Source organism: Halictus rubicundus, chromosome 15 (genome assembly GCF_050948215.1).
Source record: "Halictus rubicundus isolate RS-2024b chromosome 15, iyHalRubi1_principal, whole genome shotgun sequence".
NCBI lineage: Eukaryota > Metazoa > Arthropoda > Insecta > Hymenoptera > Halictidae > Halictus > Halictus rubicundus.
Genome location: NC_135163.1, coordinates 7604896 through 7622322, shown reverse-complemented (window position 1 = coordinate 7622322; position 17427 = coordinate 7604896). Strand labels below are relative to the sequence as shown.

The window sequence follows — 17427 nt, the reverse complement described above, 5'->3', positions numbered from 1 at the left end:
TTGATCCCCCACCGGTACGGGGTCCATTTAACCAAAATGAGAGAGCTTAGTCTCGCGTCGGCTCTTATCAACTTTGCTTACTCCTTCGGAGACAGTATCAGCTTTGCGAGAAAAACTTTTAGCAAAATCCGCTGTCGAATTCAAATATTTCTACCAAGATTAACAAATTTTTCTCACGGTTCGCATCGATATGGATTCGAAGATTAGACTCTCCTCTTTTTGAAGAGACAAAAAATTTGATGAAAGGACAAAGATACAAATTTTTAAGTATTATTTAATTAAATACTTTTGCCCTAGGAAAACCGGGAAAATTGGATTCAAAGAATGGTTCGTTTCTCCAGATGTTCGGATTCAAAAATTTCTGTGGAGCTTAAAAAATTTTTCCCGCGACCGACATTGCCACGAGCTTGAAGATTAGAGTCTCCTCTTTTTAAGGAGATAAAAAATTTGACAAAAAGAGAAAGATAACAATTTTTGAGTATTATTTAATAAATACGTTTGCTCTAGGAAAACCGGGAAAATTGGATTCAAAGAAGGTTCGTTTCTCCAGATATTCGGATTCAAAAATTTCTGTGGAGCTTAAAAAATTTTTCCCGCGACCGACATTGCCACGAGCTTGAAGATTAGAGTCTCCTCTTTTTAAGGAGATAAAAAATTTGACAAAAAGATACACATAACAATTTTTTAATTTTATTTAAAAAATGCTTTTGCCCTAAGAGAAGCGGAAAAATCAGATTCGAAGAAGGTCCGTTTCTCCAGATGTTCGGATTCAAAAATTTCTGTGGAGCTTAAAAAATTTTGTCCGCGACCGAAATTGCCACGAGCTTGAAGATTAGAGTCTCCTCTTTTTAAAGAGATAAAATATTCGACAAAAAGATAATTTTTAAAGTTTATTTAATAAATACTTTTGCTCTAGGAAAACCGGGAAAATCGGATTCAAAGAAGGTTCGTTTCTCCAGATGTTCGGATTCAAAAATTTCTGTGGAGCTTAAAAAATTTTTCCCGCGACCGAAATTGCCACGAGCTTAAAGAGTGGGGTCTCCTCTTTTTAAAGAGATAAAAAATTTGACAAAAAGATAAAAATTTTTTAATTTTATTTAAATACTTTTGCCCTAGGAGAAGCGGGAAAATCAGATTCAAAGGTTCGTTTCTCCAGATGTTCGGATTCAAAAATTTCTGTGGAGCTTAAAAAATTTTTCCCGCGACCGAAATTGCCACGAGCTTAAAGAGTGGGGTCTCCTCTTTTTAAAGAGATAAAAAATTTGACAAAAAGATAAAAATTTTTTAATTTTATTTAAATACTTTTGCCCTAGGAGAAGCGGGAAAATCAGATTCAAAGGTTCGTTTCTCCAGATGTTCGGATTCAAAAATTTCTGTGGAGCTTAAAAAATTTTTCCCGCGACCGAAATTGCCACGAGCTTGAAGAGTGGGGTCTCCTCTTCGTAGAGAGATAAAAAATTTCAATGCACGATTTTTCGTCGCCGTGTTATAGCGTTTCGAACGGGAGCAGCGCCGGCGGGCATTAGTCGCCGATTCATATTGGCCGCGATTATCGGAGCCTAAATGAGACAAGACCGGACAATGCCACGAGGTTGACCGTCGGTCGTGTCCGTTATCTCCGTGTGAATGCACTTGCGTCGTCGTCGGTGTGTGGCGTCGGTCAGTTTCGAACGGAGGAAAATAGCTGTGGCACGTAACGAGTGTATCCGGTACAAAAGCGAGATCAAAGGCGAGGTCGGCGAAGCTTCTCCGGGCGACGTCGAGGAATCGAAACGACGACGACGCCTCCTCTTTCGATTCGACGCCCTTCTATCGCGCTCGATTCCGCTCGAGTGGGAGCGAGAAGCTTCGCTAACAATCGCTCGACTTCGCGTCCCGAGCAAAAATAGAGAACACTCTTCGCCTCCACAGTTAATCTTCGAGTTAGAAGTTCGCGGTGAGAGAACCTTTTGCACTGTTCAGAAAATTTTTCGCATTCATATTTTCACTGTTACAGAAATGTAGAATACTTTCTCAAACCTTCCTTGCCTCCGGATAATTAATCTTCGAATTGCTTTCCGCCGTGATGCGATTTAAATCACGGCAATTCTAAATTCTCGATTTTTTGGAACACGTTTGCCTGGCCCGAAAAATTCGAAGAAAGTATAATAACCATAATAAAGCACGCCTACCATGATAATATAAACGTGGTCGTCCCGGCGACTTTAATATAAAATTAGCGATTTCAAGTTTCTGGAATTTTACAAAAATCAATTTTGCAGTGAAAAATTCCGAAAAAATTTGTAACCGTGTGTGCTATCGGATGGAACGTTTACGGATTTTTTTAACATTGAAACTCGCCGCAGAGGGTTCCTCTTTGAACGAGGAAAGATCAATTCGCTTCGAGCTCTTTCAACAAAGTTCTATATATTCGCAGAACTTATCGATATAAAATGTTCAAACACGTTCTCTCGATGTTCGTAGAAGCGAGTTCGAAAAAGTGGAAACATTTTCTGAACCTCCTTCGTTCACGGGGAAATACAGAGAGCCGGAGAGCGGCGAATGTAGGAAACATGTATCCGGGCTGTGTGTATTTTCGAGAGCTACAATAAAAAGCTTTAATTAATAGCAAGCGTGGAAACGAGCCGGGGCGAAGTCGGTTTATTTCGAAAACTCACGGGCGAGCATCGCGACGCGACGCGTCTTCGTTCTGTTCCGTGCTCGAGGCCGTACACCCTCGCTGAAATATTTTAATTCCCGACGGTTTTTCCCGTAGACATTTTTATACGCGACGGTCCCAGCGATTTCCTTTGATCTTCGCCGGGGAAAACTCGCATAACCGCGGAGCTTGAAAAATCCCACCGACTCGGATCTCCTTAGATCGAGGTGTCCTCTTTGAGCACTATATTCAAACCAGCTTCCGGTTTGCTCGGAACTCGCTCGATCGAATGGGAATTTTCCTATCGAGGAGTTCGATGTTTAGAGTTCGATTCTAACGAGATTTTTCCGAGATCAGATGGGACTCCGGATGGGGACATGCTTCGAGCATGAAACGACTGGCTCGAGAAGAATTGTTGCAAAACTGAGAATTTAATACCAGTGGTTCCCTCATTTTCGACATCTTAACTTAATTTGTGCAGGTTTTAAAATGAATATTTACGTTGATATATTCATTGTACTGAACTTTATTAGGATCTGTAACATGCAAGAAAGTGGGGGGATCACACTCAGTATCATACATTTAATTTTTTGCAATTTTTATTTCATTAAATAATTGATTTTATGGAATTTTTTGGAGTTTCTAGTTGGTCGTTCAAAGTGTTAAAATTATTAGAAGAAGAAATCAGTTTCACGTAATCTCCCCTCGTAATTGACCTTGTAACTGTCGCCGAGGTCTCTGTCGTAGCTGTCAAAATTTTATCCCCACCAGTACAAAATGGTGTTTCAATATCCCTTGAAGAAACGAGATTATTTTCCGTAGATTTGACAAAACTGATGTTTGTTTGATAGATTAAGGGGGTGGGAGGGATCGAGATTCGCAACTTCGAAAATTCCGTCTCCGGCTGGCATGCATGTATCGTTCGTCCCCATTCTTCTGGATGGTCGGTCTGTTCTCCCCGAGTACCATCTGAAAACACTCGGCGTGCCCTTTCACAACCTTCCTCCCTGCTCCCCGCCAGGTTCTCCTAAGCCGATGGGCTATTCACGGCCCTGACAGGGCCGGCCTTTGAGGTGCATGACCTGCGCGCAACTGCACCGAGAGACAGAGTCGAAGAGAGAGAGAGAGAGAGAGAGAGAGAGAGAGAGAGAGAGAGAGAGAGAGAGAGAGAGGGAGAGAGGTCGCTCATAGAAATGCTCCGTGAAACGATCGCTATTTCTGCTCGTATTGCGTGTGCTCCCTTTGATCATGACCCGCTGTTTATCATACCCGGCACGGTTTACAACTGTGTGCCACACGCGAACGACTACAATTAAGAAGAAGTCGACACCGATTCGAAAACATTCGTACGACTCAATCCGCCGACCCTTGTTTTGCGTTCGATGTTACCACTCGTGTAGTGAGGTATAGTGCGTGTAGATACGTATGACGGTAAGGTTGTCGAGTTTAGCGCTCGGAGTCTGTGGGTATCAATTTAGGACCTTCTGAATAATTGCAGGGCCTGTGTTGAGATTCTAGAGTTTATGGAAGGGTTGTGGAACCCTGAAGTTGCAAGGACAAAATTGCAGCACCTTTGAAAGAATTTTAGAGTCCACGAGGAAAATTGTTACCTGTAGGATCGTAGGGTCCAAGGGCTAAATTGCAACGCCTCTAAACAAAATTTTAGAACCCACAAGAAAAATTGTTAACTGTAGCAAGAATTCTAGGGTTCAAAAATAAATTGCAGCGCATCTGAACAAAATTGTAGAGCACAGAAAAAAAATTGTATGTAGGTAGAATAAAACTATAGGTTCTGGGAAAATATTGTAGGGCTTAGGAAAAAATTGTAGGGCTCAGGAAAAAATTAGAGTCCACAAGGAAAATTGTTACCTGTAGGATTGTAGGGTCCAAGGGCAAAATTGCAACGCCTCTAAACAAAATTTTAAAACCCACAAGAAAAATTGTTAACTGTAGCAAGAATTGTAGGGCCCAAAAATAAATTGCAGCGCCTTTGAAAAAAATTGTAGAGCACAGAAAAAAAATTGTATGTAGGTAGAATAAAATTATAGGTTCTGGGAAAATATTGTAGGGCTTAGGAAAAAATTGTAGGGCTCAGGAAAAAATTAGAGTCCACAAGGAAAATTGTTACCTGTAGGATTGTAGGGTCCAAGGGCTAAATTGCAACGCCTCTAAACAAAATTTTAGAACCCACAAGAAAAATTGTTAACTGTAGCAAGAATTCTAGGGTTCAAAAATAGATTGCAGCGCATCTGAACAAAATTGTAGAGCACAGAAAAAAAATTGTATGTAGGTAGAATAAAATTATAGGTTCTGGGAAAATATTGTAGGGCTTAGGAAAAAATTGTAGGGCTCAGGAAAAAATTAGAGTCCACAAGGAAAATTGTTACCTGTAGGATCGTAGGGTCCAAGGGCTAAATTGCAACGCCTCTAAACAAAATTTTAGAACCCACAAGAAAAATTGTTAACTGTAGCAAGAATTCTAGGGTTCAAAAATAAATTGCAGCGCATCTGAACAAAATTGTAGAGCACAGAAAAAAATTGTATGTAGGTAGAATAAAATTATAGGTTCTGGGAAAATATTGTAGGGCTCAGGAAAAAATGTTTGAAGCCACGACTGAACTGTGAAGATTGCAGACATAATTCTAGTACCTTTCAGAAGACTCTGTAAGTCCAATAGAGAGATTGTAGCTCATGGGAAAATTGTACAGGCCCACGGGAAAATTGTACGGGTCCATGGGAAAATTGTACGGGTCCATGGGAAAATAGTAGCGTTCATAGAATCATTTTAGTGTCCATGGGACGATTGTAGGGCCTATGGGAACCATGTAGGTCCTTCAGTAAAACTTCCAAGTTGAAGAGCTTATAATAGGATGTTTGAAGCAACGAAAAAATGGCCAATAAAAACGGTATTAAATTAAAAAAATATTACCAGAAAAATTTAGAGGTGAGAGAAATCCAAGTACCTTACATTGCTAATATTTTACAGCAAAATTGAATCCCGTGCTATTCCAGTTTCCCGATGACTAATAGTGAGCACATAAGCTTGCGAAACGACGAGAACGTATTGTGACAAACATCCGCAATCCAGTAGCCAGAATTATGTGCTGACGCTAAATAATGCACAGAGACGTAATAAGACGCAGTAGCTCGGTGTTTATTATGTTGCCTCCAGAGTGGTTCTAAACATAGTCATTAACACGTTCCGGACTGCGTGACCCACCGCGCCGGTGCTTGGTCATTAGGTGATGCTCCCGGCTGATGAAATGAGTAATTGAAAATGTCACTGCCCTGTTATTTTACTTGTTATTCACGTGTTACCTCACATCTTATTCCAGTAACAATGGGACTTGATTGAACAAATAATACATATAGTACGAATAGGTATACCTTCTCGATGTTTGTCAACAACACGGGTCTTGCCAGCGACGTGTATCGTCCAGGAGGTGTACCCCTAACCGTGTTATGTTTACGAACTTCGTGGCCCCTCACGGGGTGTACGTAGTGGGGATAATCCCGCGACGTTTATCGTCCAGGCCTTGGCGACATATATAGAGAACTCACTGTATTTTCATCGCGTTTTCAATCAAATTCGAAGAGGTTTCGAGAGGGTTCTACAGAGTTACTGCGAATAAATTTAATAATTTCAAAAGTCGACCAGCGATTAAAAAAAAAGTCGAATCCTACGAGGAACTAAAATTTGTCGTAGTAAAGAGCAGATTAAAAATAAAAATTTGCCATTAGAGAATATATTTTCGGTGCTAGGTTTGAGATTTCCATTTCCCCAGCCCCCGGGCAGCATGATTCAAAGGCTCCAATTTTCTGGAAACGCTCTCTCCGAGAAGAAACGCCCATCGCCACTCTCCGGAGCTCTCTGCTCGCCACGTGGGGCCCAAACCGTGGCCCGCAGATGTGCTCCCCGGAGATCAAGGGTCCCCTTTTCCCTTTTTGTCTCCCCCCGGCCCACCCTCCCTCCCTTCTTCCTTTTTCCCCTCGCAGGTTTTCGTGAAGCGGCTCGCACAGGGCAAGGGAGTCGACTGTCGTTCATCCTCGCAAATAAACCACGTGCCCGACACACAACGGGTCGTGTTGTCGGCTCCGGTGCACGATATTGCGCCACCACCGCGACGCTCGATGCACTTTTTGTTTCCTGGGTCCTCGCTGCGCGCCGCTTATTTATACTCGCTCGTTATTGCCTCGAATTCGGTCGCCTCTGTTCATAGTTGCGAGCTTTGCTCCCCGCCTGACGCGATTTATTCGCCCGGAGAATGGTTCGGGAACGATCCGCGCGCGCAGGCTTTATCTGCGCTGACTATGCAAACATTTGCCCCTTTGCGCGAGCAGTTTCTCAAAAAATATTCAAAAGAAATACTATACCTTGCAAGTCGTGTGTCGAAATCAGAAATATTCGAGAGAAAGGAGAAAATGTAGAAATTAACCCTTTCCACTCGGCGCTATTTTCATTCTAAATTTTTCTTCCGTCTTAGAATATTTTCATTTTATTCATACGAAACCGATCCGATTTCCACATACAATATTTAAATGTTTAGTGATCTGTTCGATACAATTTTTGTAATGTAACAAATATTTTGTAATATTTTTTGGAATTTCTTTGAAATGATGCCGCAACAATTTCTAGCGGTGCTTCGGAGTCACCGCTCGAGTGCTAAGGGTGAATTCGTGGCCCCTTACACTTTGACTAGGAACATAATCATAAATGCAATTCGCAGCGAGGACGGAATAAAAATCCCGTCGAACCGGAACAAACGAAAATACCCTATTTGAACGTAACAGAGCGTTCCCTGTTAATCAGTTAACAGTTTCACGAGCCCATAAACTTCCGTCGTAAAGGGAACGTCTTCGGTGCCATTAATTCCTAATCTTATTAATCATCCGCTGCAGTTTATAGCGTCGCCCAACGACGGTGAAATAAAAATCTTAATAAAGTTCGGAGCAGCGTAGACACTCTACTGACGAAACAATTTTCGGCGTTGAAAAGTCACGCGTCGAAACCTGTGAAACAATAAACGCATTAAAATTGTATGGGGAGGAGAGAGAGGGGATCGGAGCAGAGGCGAGATTAAAGATCTCGTCGCGCGATCAATCGAGGGGTCAAAACGGTTTAAGCACCGTGCACAAGCCACTCGAAACACGGCCGGCTTAACGAGCGTTCCTAACGCGAGCCGCTGTTTTCGCGATTGATGCGTGCCGCGATTATTAACTCATTAACAGCGCGACACCGAGCCCGCGCCGATCGCATTCCGACATCGCGGACGATCTTACTTTTCCATTGAAATCGTTGATATCGATCTTACGTCGGAGCCGGTGAATTGTGAATTGCACGCGCTCCCACAATGACGAGCGAAATTAGAGCGTCAATGAATCTTCGATTACGAACTCGTCAATTAACACTAGAACGACGGAGCAATAAATGCGACTGACGTATATTGCTTTGTAACAGTGACAAGACCGTGCCCATTCAGACTTCATACAACTTTTATTGTAATATGTGCTACAATGAAGAGGTTCATTAAAAAATTTCCGATGAAAACATTTTTACAATTTCAGTAATTGTAAAAGAAAAAATTAGGAAGCAGTCATTTTGACTGCTCCCGTCGTTCTAGTGTTAATCGTCCGCGACTTGGCGAACAACAATCGGAGAACGATCCGATTAGAGTAATTTTGCTAGGAGGGAACTTCCATTCTAATTGTACTCCATTATTTGCGGTTTTTAACACGTTCGTCGCCGCGTCACCCATATGTGGGCGACGGAATTATTTGTGCAGGTTTTAAAATGAATTTTTGCGTTGATCTGTTCATTGTACTGAACTTGACCAGGATCTGTAACATGCAAGAAAGTTGGACGATCACTCAGTATCATACATTGAATTTTTTGCAATTTTTATCTCATTGAATAACTTACTTTGATTTTAGGGAATTTTTCGGGTTTCCAGTTGGCCGTTCAAAGCGTTAAAAAATGAAACAGAGCGAATCGTTAAAGGTACCGCTTCTTGACAATTTTATGCAAATTCGACAATCTCCGTGGGCCTCAAAAAAATTTTTTCCGTATCCTACCGACCACGATTTCAAAGCCCGAAGTCTCCCGTTTGTAGCAGAACAAAGAAGAATGATGTGCGATTTTTTATTGCCGTGTTCTATCATACTTTGAATCCGGTGCGTGCTGAAAAATGTGATATTAAATTCGTCGGGTTTAATTTATTGTATTTGCAGCATGTTTGATTGAAGTCGTGATTTATCTGACTCGGTGTCGGTGGAATACGTGTCGATAATTTCGATGTAACCCGTTCCGTGGCCGCTGGCTCGGCTCCAGAAGCGGGTCTCTTTAAGGGACATCGTCTGCGTAGAAGAGAAGAAAAAAACACTTCCTCGATAGATAGGGGTGCCTTTATTTACACCCCATGTAATCCGGGTGGTCCGGATGCGAATAAATCGAGTATCGCCCCGGTCACGTTGGTTTCTTGCCTGCCACGACGTGTAACGTCCCCCTTTTTTCGCGCTCTACTGTCATTTATTTCGACAATGTCAACGGCGAAGTCTTTTTCTGTTGATCGACGCGATAAACGGTATTAATCATTCTTCGGCGAGACCTCATGGGATCGAGAGATCAGGGCTACTTGGTTGAAGTGCCCCTCGAGCATAGGGTAAGTCGTACCTTACCCCTGGATCAGTGTACAGTGAATTCTCGATCTATGTCAACAACGCGTCATATATGGTGTAGGAGACATGTCCGAGCAGTTTACAGTCCTTGGCTTCCGAGGACCGTGCTTCGTGTCCTCGCAAGGGGTATACCCCGAGGTAGTGGGGATAATCCCGCGACATATATCATCCAGGCCTTGACGACATATATAGAGAAATCACTGTGAACCTTTTTGGGCTGCAACACGGGGAATAGAGCTGATTAAATATACAAATGCACACAGCGTGCAATACGTGGGTTCAGTTTTGTAATTCAAATATAGAAGCTAGGAGTTAAGAAGTATTTTTGTTTTCTATTATTTTGACTTATCTCAAGTTAAGAAAATTATTGAAGCTCCTCTGTTCAAATTCGGCACGGTTTTTACACTGAAAAATGGGCAAAAATACAGGGGTCATTTATTTCGTTTGTCACTCAACTATGAAGTTTTCACCTGGTGCTATGACCTAGTTACGTTCTGTACTGAACGGGTGAAGAATTTCTTACGAGAGAAAAATACAAATTGCAACACGAAGGCAGTCTTCACAGCGTTGCCCACGCGATAGTATAGTCGTAGGCGCGATTCACGTCTTGTTATAGCAAGTGCGTCGTATTAGGCGTACCAGCGTCGACTTGGAACACATTCCATTATTACGTGGTCGATGAAAAATTTGAACTCTCGACTTCCTGTGTTGCTGAGTCCTCCAATTTCTTCGAGTGGAAATCCTCCAATTGGACTGGACGATCGCGTGTGGTCCACTGATCGACGTCTCTCGATCCCGTTCTCGGTGCCAGGACATAACGCAGACTCCTCTCGCACAGAACAACGCATTGAACCGAGTCGATCGTTCGGACAGGCGGACAGAAGGCTCTGCAGCTTCACAGTTTCTTCGTGGTGCTGGTAATTGCTGGTCGACGTTGATGCGAGGATCCAGCCAGCCGTCGAACCTCGGTTTTTCAGCCGTGCCTCCGGGGAAACTAATGCAAATTTATTCGTGGGGAACTAGCCGCTGGCTTTTTAGACAGCCGGAGGTTTTGCCGTGGACAGAGGTCAGTCACGGTGCTCGATAACCTCTCGTAACCCTTCATCCACGCAAAAGGTTCGACGAGCATTCTGCTTCGCCGATGACAAGGTCGGATCGGGCATAATTTTTAGGTCACAGCTCGATTGGAAGCTTGTCTGCGTATGGGGAATCGTGTACGGTGACTTCTCTGTATATGTCGCCAAGGCCTGGGTGATAAACGTCGCGGAACTATCCCCACTACCGCGGAGTATGGCACGTGAGGGTCACGGAGGTGGAGAGGACTCGGACGCCGAGCAGTGTGAACATAACACGGCTCGGTTATGTCACCTGGACGATATAAGACCCGTGTTGTTGACATATATCGGGAGATCAGTTTTTTGGAATTTTACGACACCGGCGAACCTAAAAATGAAATTGTGAGAAGATAAGGTAGCGCGCAGAGCACGTCAGTTGTAATTGATTGTTAAAAATTGCGGGTGATATAATTGGTAATAGGCATTATAACACTAAACCTACCACGGTCAAATGATATTATAAAAATTCATCTATGGAAAATAGTGGAATTTTCCTTCTCCCCAGCATTCATTATATGGAAAATTACGGACAATCTCGATAAATTTAGGGTTGCCATTTTTGTAAGGCAATATTTACCAGATAATGTTGATGCTTGGTAGGTTTAGTGTTAAAGATCCAATATAGCAACGAGATGAGTATTTCTTGACAGTTTCCTTTTCAATTCCAAAATAATATACACTTTCCACGAAGCGAAGGTCTTTCAAAAAATTTCCATCTCCTGTGAAGGGGTTGATTCTTGAATTCCGGAAGTCGCCAGCCTATCCCGGAGATTTCAATCCCGGGGATCACGTCGCTCCCTCTGGGATCGTGCTCGGACGTCGTGTATCATCGTCCCAGTAATGGTTCTCCCAAGGTAATCGTCTTCCAGGTAGTCTAATATCGATTTCTTGCGGATTAATATTCGTTAAGGAGGCCGCGGCGATTACGCGGATTGCTTCCGGAAAGGATTGCTCGCCGCGCGGCCTGTTCTCCGGGAATATAACCGGAAATATGAAAATATCGTCTGGAGAAGAGAACAAAAAAAAAAGAAAAATATATACGAGGAGCCTAAAAACCCAGAAATATCGCCACGGTGTTCTCTCTGTTCGCGTTAATGAGACGATATCGCCAGGATCTCGCGAGAGCCGCGTTTAATCGCGGTAATCGTGCTAAATCACCTCGATGCATCTCTTAAGCTGCGTCCACACTTTCGCAAAAAAAAAAGTAACAATTTATCGTTGCCGTTCAAATTTGTTAGGCGATTGATAGAACCTTTACGAATTCAGTCTGGTTTCTTCCCATTTTTGGGTTGTCTAGATCATCCGATGCATCTCTTAAGCTGTGTGTACACTGACGCAAAAACTAGCATTTTACTATTGGTGTTCAGAGGGAAGTCGAAGGAACTGGAGTCTTTCTTAGGTGATTGATAGAACCTTTACGAATCCAATCTGGTTTCATTCCATTTTTGGGTCGTCTAGATCACCTCGATGCATTTTTTAAGCTGTGTCTACACTGACGCAAAAACTAGCATTTTACTATTGCTGTTCAGAGGGAAGTCAAAGAAAATGGGAGTCAAATTTGGTAAGTGATTGATAGAACCTTTCCGAATCCAGTCTGGTTTCATTCCATTTTTGGATCGTCTAGATCACCACGATGCATCTCTTAAGGTGTATCTATACTGACGCAAAAACTAGCATTTTGCTATTGCTGTTCAGAGGGAAGTCAAAGAGAACTGGAGTCTTTGTTAGGTGATTGATAGAACCTTTACGAATTCAGTCTGGTTTCTTCCCATTTTTGGGTCGTCTAGATCATCTCGATGCATCTCTTCAGCTGCGTCTACGCTGACGCAAAAACTAGCATTTTGCTATTGCTGTTCAGAGGGAAGTGAAACAAAATGGGAGTCAAATTTGTTAGGCGATTGATAGAACCTTTCCGAATCCTATCTGGTTTCTTTCCATTTTTGGGTCGTCTAGATCATCTCGATGCATCTCTTAAGCTGCGTCTACGCTGACGCAAAAACTAGCATTTTACTATTGCTGTTCAGAGGGAAGTGAAACAAAATGGGAGTCAAATTTGTTAGGTGATTGATAGAACCTTTCCTAATCCAATCTGGTTTCTTTCCATTTTTGGGTCGCCGAATCGCAGAGCCTCATCATGCTTCTCCCGAATTGCGTGCGACACGTTTTCGAGTATCGGCAGCTTAAAAAGTTGTTTAAGTGACACACGAGGACAGGGGACCGGGAAAGCGATGAAATTTTATTTAATACCGTCGCAAATGACAGAGGAGGGGAGACAAAGGAGGTCTCGTTGGCGGAGACGCAGCTTTACGCCTTCGCTATTAGGGTCGCCGGGAGCGCCGTGGATCCTGTTAATCAAGGAAATGCAGATTCGCGGGCCGCATTCTTCTCGATTAGCGAATTTCGCGCTCGACCGGCGCTCCGGCTCGCCGCTAATGCATTATCAGACCCGATCCTTATGCGCTCGACGCGGTTAACGCTGCGAGCACCGACGATTTTACTCGCTGTCGTTTGTTGCCGTTTATTTTTCCTTCGAAGCATCCGCGCGAGACGTCGCCGTAAATTTTGACTCTTTATCGTCGTTATTTACGGGATAATGCAGCGAGACAGTTTGCACGAGGATCTGCAGGTGCGCCGGGTGTGTCTCGTTCCGGCGGGTCGATGAAATTGTCTCTGAAAGTATTTTATGTATAGGGGAATCCGGCGCGAGTAGCGATTTCGGTGCTCCAACCCTGTGCAATTCGTTTCATTGTTTGCGAGTGGACGTTGTTTCGTTATCGCAATATGCCGGGGGGAAAAGAGTAGAATCTCTGTTCACTGTGGATCCATATATTTTGTTATAGATACAATACAGAGGAAATTAAATTTAAAGATTGTTAAAGATTATTCTTATTTTTTCAAAATCATATAGTACCAACTTTATGTGATAACAATAATTATATTATCGAAATATTCAAATACCAATCGAATGCAAGAGGTTCGGTGATCTCTCTGAAAAAATTTCGGAAAATTCGTACAAATTCTGGAAAATCAAAGCACCAATCAGAGCACCCCCGTAATCAAGATTTGGGGAACCTGTAGCGGAAAAACTGGACGGTTAAAATTTTGGCCGGGGTGCAAGAAAATTTGACGCGTTGTTGCGTGATTCCACCTATCTCTCTCTCTCTCTCCCCCCCCCCTCCCTCTCCTTTCTCTCTGAAATTGACCCACAATTAAGACGTCGCCGCGAGAAGAGTAGAAAGCGCGAGGAACGCGAACACACGCCGCGAGGGTTGACCGCTAAATGCCCGACAAAAGCGGTTTCTTTTTCAGCCGGAGACAATGCGGGTGCCGCACAATGCTCTCGGACCCGTAATAAAAAACGAAATGGATGGCCCATAGAGGGGGAGTGGGGGTTGTGGAGGGGAGAGACCGACCCGAAAGAGAAAGAAGCCACCTCTCTCGTAATTATCATCTTGAAAAGTACATTCCGCCGGTGGCTAGAACGCGGGCCGAGCTGAATGCGACCGCTGCGGAACCGACGGCCGCGGAATGCACCTCGCGATGCACCTATTTTTCGGATGCACTGACCTGGATCTTAGGCGTGATGCTCGGAGAGAGGAGGAGGCTGTTATCGTGATCGCGTTACGGGACAAATAACCACTGGATCCGCGTGTTTGCAGATCGGAGATCGTTCCGACGCGACAACCTTATGCACCGGTGCATCTCGGATGCACCTCGGGCGCATCCGAGCCGACAAGAACGAGTCGGGCTTGTCGACTAATGAGAATCGAGTAAACAATTTTTTAACGCTTGTGTCGATGAACTCGAGCAAACTATTTTCAATTTGTATGCACGCGATGGTTTTCGCACGGTCTCGTTGACAAATGCATTCGACTTGTGCAACCGGAAGGTTCAAGCTCTCGCGGTACGATTTTGTTGTAAACAATTTTTTTGAACCTCTCTTTCTATGGCTTATAATGCAAGGAAAAAGTATAAGTTGCAGTGCGATTTTTAATTTTTTACTGTATTTTAAATTTAGATGTCTCACAAGTGGACTTGATGCGTTCGCGAGAATAATGAGCAGGTGTAATTTCAAACAATGGAAGAGTTAAAGCAATTCAGGACTATCGCGCACCGTCTCCGATTCTGTTGAAATTATTAGAGGAAGAAACTTGCGAATGACTACTGTCTCTTGCAACGAATGCATACAAATTTTATGTTGCATAAAGATCCGCGGTCTATTCATAAGAATACAATAGGCGTACAGATTTATTCGTGGCTCTTTCTTCACAGGATTTCATTTGCGAATGATTTACATTACACTGTGTACATTATTTTCTATATATATATATATATATATATATATATATATATATATATACGTACTCCATCTTACGACTAATAAAGCCAGTAACAAATTAGAACGGAAGTTCAAGTGATTGATTCGAGTCACGAATCAATTGTATATAAAAACAAGTACGTATAAGGGTCTGTTCAAAATGCAGATGATTTTGGGGACTCGGTGCTGGGCAATTGTTTTTGTGAAAAAATACGATGGAGATGCAACTATTGTTGGTACATGCGGTTACTTTGTCCGAGTGCGCGGTGGGCCACCGATATCTCGCCCCAACGATCTAAAAGTAGAATTCCGGCTGGGAGATCGTTCTCGGGCCTCGTGGGAATCGTTAGGAGATCGCGAGAAGTATCTACGCTCTCGGATGGGGGCGTCGGTTTAATTCAATTTACGCGGCTCGTGATCTTATTCCCTCCTGCGAATTGAAACTTGGACGGAGCACGGATGCCGAGCAGAACGCGCGCTCTGTTCCAATGCTTATCGCCCGGAATTTTCGAGGCCACGGTCCCCCGACGTGCGCGTCCCCTAACCGTCTTCAAACTACCCCTTCCACTTCCCCCAAACTACCCCTTCCACCTCCCCCAAACTACCCCTTCCACCTCCCCCAAACGTGTCTCCCATCAGCTCGCGTCACATCAATTTTCTGGATCCCAATGCTTGCACAGTCACGAGAAAGAAAATCACTGATACCGATTAATGAAAATATAATGTAAATAAAATCAGTTAACGTCATTTTTTAGGAGAACCATCGAGTTTTCACCCACGGTTCCCGTTGCACTTTTTATCCTCGCGATGAGTAGAACGCGACGCGATACGAAACAAGTGTTTGACCTTTTGACCGTGAAATTCGACCTTGAAATTTGAGGGTAGAAACGTATAATTTCTATACCGCCTGTACGATGCAAATTAGATGAATCGCGGTGAAGAAAAGACACGGAGGACGAACAGGAGGTACGAATGCGTTGGAAGTCGAACATACTTCTCCGGGATAGTGAATATTCGAGCGGGGGAACGGTCGGCCGGGCATATTGAATTCCAAGCGGCCGTTATGGTCTTTAACGATGCGACGCACGAGCGCGTGGCCCAACCATTACAATATCTAATGCGGCCGAGGCCCGAAAACCGAATTAATTCCAGCCGGATATCGGACAGCTTATGCCGGATATATTCCTCCGGTTCGGCGGAACGTGTGTGTGTGTGTGTGTGTGGCTGGGTGCCGGTTTACCGGAAGCCCGATCGCAGAGAACCGTTTCACGGAAGCCGTGTCTCGAAACGCGGCGCCTTTCGAAACGACGACGCCGACGACGCCGACGACGCCTTCCTAATTACAAATGCCGCCGCGGAATTTCAAAGAGATTCCTACGCTCCGCGAGGTCCGAGCGCGCCGAATCCAGCCGGAACCACCGATCCATAGATCAAAATTGACTCTTAATCTCCGTAGATCGTCCACGATGATTATTCTGTATTTTTTGGAATCGTTCGAAAATTTTATCTACACCGAGACCATTTCTTTTTGATTTTTAGCGGTGAACTGCGGAGCACAATTCATTGAAGAAACTGAAGTTGACGCCATTTTCAAATTTTTGACACGTTGAACGCCACCTCAGTCATATGTGGCTGACGGAATTATTTGTGCAGGTTTTTAAAATGAATTTTTACGTTGATATATTCATTGTACTAAAGTTAATTAGGATCTGTAACATGCGAGAAAGTTGTAGGATTACACGCGGTATCGTACATTTAATTTTTTCGCAATTTTTATTTCATTAAATAACTTACTTTGATTTTATGGAATTTTTTGGAGTTTCTAGTTTGGCGTTGAAATTTTTAAACAGTGTACTACTAATATAATACTGATTTATTAATGTATTGAATGCCATTTCTAATGCAATCTGAAGAACGTACGAGCCGGACAGTTCTGTTAAAAAGTTTTCGAAAGAACCACCTGTACGATTTAAGTCATTCTGGGACCAGGAAGCGAGGTGCTTCCAGTGTTAATCAACGGGGTGGTTATTTAATTTAATATGCGTTGACCATCGAACGACCGACCGTAAAAATTACGACAAGGAAGAGAGAAAGGTGGACGTAAGGTGGTTCTGGTTTTAATTAGGAGGGTAGTTATTTAGTTTGATACGAATATGAAACCGGAGCTCGTAAAAATTCTAGACCATGAAATTTGCTCGAATGAAAACGGTCGAGTTCAGATTCATCCCTGCAGTATTTATACATGCATAATACCGTGATCCCTTTATTAAAACTTGTACTGAAATGTTTAACAGTGTTCCAACTTTAATAAAGCAACCTCGGTGTCAGTTAATTAACTGGACCACGGGCAGCAAAATGAAAATCTTCCAAATTAATTCTTACTTCAAACAACCAGCAGTATATAAAAATCTCCAGAACTTTGATAAATACAATTTTACTGAATAATATCAAAACAAAAATTAAACAAATATTCATTTACTCTCTTAACAATTTAACCGCTACTCTAGTCATCTAATAACAAGTTGTACAGTTGTTACAACTTTCAGTTGTTGTTGTTGTTGTTGTTGTTGCTCTACAGTTGTTCATAACAATTTATTAAGCAAATCAAACTTCTCCAATGAGATGCAAGATGGGTACAAAAATAGTAGCTATAGTAAATCTTGTCTTTTCATGGTTGCTGG

General features: G+C 43.0%; 2 protein-coding genes across 3 annotated transcripts in view; both read left to right on the top strand.

The window, feature by feature from the left end:
• Positions 1-17427, top strand: part of LOC143361451 (uncharacterized) — a 305416-nt gene that overhangs the window by 2044 nt on the left and 285945 nt on the right. The gene's annotated exons all lie outside the window — the stretch shown is intronic.
• Positions 1-17427, top strand: part of Stl (ADAMTS metallopeptidase stall) — a 313677-nt gene that overhangs the window by 293234 nt on the left and 3016 nt on the right. The window lies entirely within an intron of this gene.